This window comes from Cibotium barometz, chromosome 35, assembly GCF_041138505.1.
Source record: "Cibotium barometz isolate CiBa-2024 chromosome 35, ASM4113850v1, whole genome shotgun sequence".
Lineage (NCBI taxonomy): Eukaryota > Viridiplantae > Streptophyta > Polypodiopsida > Cyatheales > Cibotiaceae > Cibotium > Cibotium barometz.
This window is the reverse complement of record NC_141080.1, coordinates 44,632,785-44,635,615: the sequence shown is the minus strand read 5'-3', so window position 1 is coordinate 44,635,615 and position 2,831 is coordinate 44,632,785.

Genomic DNA, 2,831 nt, shown 5'->3' with positions numbered 1-2,831 from the left:
TCATTACTAACCTTCCGCGCACAAAGAAAGGGTGGGACAGCTTGTATGTTGTGGTGGATAGATTGACCAAAGTGGCCCATTTCATTCCTTCCAAGGTCACATATTCAGCCCAAAATGTTGCCAAGCAATTTGTTGATGGGGTTTTTAAGTTGCATGGTATGCCGTCACAAATTGTGAGTGATCGCGATGTCAAATTCATGAGCACTTTTTGGAGAACATTGTTTGAATATATGGGAACCAAGCTTACTCCAAGCACCGCCTATCATCCCGAAACCGATGGTCAAACAGAAAGAGTAAACAAATGGGTGGAAACATATCTACGCCACTATTGTCATGATACTCAAAGCACATGGGATGATTGGTTACCTTTGGCTGAGTTTGCTTACAACTTAACATATCATGTGAGCATTGGCATGTCACCCTTTGAGGCTTTATATGGTTACAAGGTCAATTTGCCTATGTTGGTGGGTACATATGAGACTTCTAACCATAATGCCAAGGAGGAAGCTGAAAGGATGCAAGCTTTGTTGCAACAATGCAAAAGTAATTTGAAGGTTGCACAAGAGAAAATGAGACAATATGCCAATGTTCATCGAAGACCATTGGAATTCAAACTGGGAGATTGGGTTCTTTTGAGAATACCAAAGTCAAGATATGCGTCTTTGAAGGGAAGCACAAACACCAAACTAGCTCATCGCTATTATGGTCCTTATCAAGTGATACGAAGAGTTGGGGAGGTTGCATATCAACTCTTACTTCCATCTACAACAAAGATTCATGATGTGTTTCATGTCTCTCACTTGAAAGGATATGTGGGTATGATCGATCAAATGGTTGATGAGTTACCTCCAATGAATGAAGAGGGAATGATTGAATACATTCCAGAAGCTATCTTGGGTACAAGGAAAAAGGTACTTCGCACTCGTACCTTGGTGGAGTATCTTGTTCAATGGAAGGGTTTACCTAAGGAAGAAGCTTCATGGCAACCTATTTCAGCATTGGAGGGATATGAAGCATTGATAGAGCAATATGGGTTGGTGTAAATTCAGCCACATGGAACATTCTTCTCCGAATTTGGGGTATTCATTTGAGGTTTCGAGGACGAAACCATTGGGGAAGGGATGGTTTGTAAGAAAGCATTATGGGCCCAAGGCCATGGACAACTAGTAAGTAGGTGTGAACTCTTGGGTGGAGTATAAATACCAATGTAAATGGGATTATGGGTCATTCATAATAATGTTATCTGTTCCAAGAATCAATGGTGAGCTTCTCCCGTGAGATGCTAAGTGGTGACTCCTTCATGAGCCACTCCCTTGGTGAGGGGCTAACCCACCCCTGTTACTTTCTTTCAGTTTAAGAAATTGTTTTCAGATCCCTTAAGTCTTAGGATCTCGTGGATGATATCAAAATAAAAATTTAACAATATATCATTTTTCGGCAAAATCATGAGACGAGGAAACCGTGGCCATCAGCCAGACCCTCTCTCTGAAGATGATGAGCTTGACCCCGACATTCGCAAGGCTCTTCATAGAACTCAGCCAGGACCCTTCAAAGGAGAAGGGGAGAACCTAGAAGAGACTGTGGAGAAGTGGGTGGAAGCTAAGGAATAATATTTTGACGTCACAGGCTACAATGAGCGAAGCAAAATGGCTCTTGCCAGGCAAAAAATAGTAGAAACAGCTAGGGTAGCATGTTTGACCATTTCCTCTTCAAAAGAATTGGTGGCCACTCTTGTTGTTGCAAACAAGAGTAGATCCCTCAAACCATCAAGCCAAAGGAAAGCTCACAAAAATTCATGTAAGCTAGAAATCCTACTTTTTCTTTATTCCATTTAATGGTTTTCTAATTTTTATTTTCTTTAAAATGAAAAATGATGCTATGCCTTGATGGAAAGGCTTTGTCCCTCTCTTCATTCTTGAATTCAACCTTTCTTTATCCTAGATGTGTAATCAAATTGTTAGAATTAAACTTTTCATATTGTTTCTCTTTAAAAAGTGAAATTTGATTAGTTTAGAATGCTTTAAACCATTTGGGATAATTTCTAAGTAACTTGAGAATGAAAAAATTTGAAAAATGATCAGCCATACAAAGGAGGTTATGGTAAAATTTTCTTAAATTTTGTGAAATAATTTTTATCTTTTATTATTCAAAAAGAGTAATCCCCACCGCTTGTGTATTCTAAAAGTGTTATTTTTATTCTATGCATAGAAAAATGCATATTAGAAATAGAAAAATGTATATTGGAAATATTTTGATTATAAAAGTGTTACTTTCATCAAAATTATTTTTTATGCATAAATAGATGCATAAAAGAATTTTTTTATTATAAAAGTGTTACTTTCATCAAAATTGATTTTTATGCATAAATAGATGCATAAAAGAATTTTTTTTTATTATAAAAGTGTTACTTTCATCAAAATTGATTTTTATGCATAAATAGATGCATAAAAGAATTTTTTTATTATAAAAGTGTTACTTTCATCAAAATTGATTTTATGCATAAAAAGATGCATAAAGAAATTTATTTTTATTTCAAAAGAGTTATTCTCATCAATTTTGATTTTATGCATGCATAGAAAGATGCATAAAGAAATTTATTTTTATTTCAAAAGAGTTATTCTCATCAACTTTGATTTTATGCATAGAAAGATGCATAAAAGATTTATTTTTATTTCGAAAGTGTTATTCTCCTTAAAATTGAATTTATGCATAAATAGATGCATAAACGGATTTTTATAAAAGTGTTATTTCCAACTGAAGTTGTTCTTATATGCATAAATAGATGCGTAAAGAATCTTTATATCAAAAATAAGAATTCTCTTACATTCTAT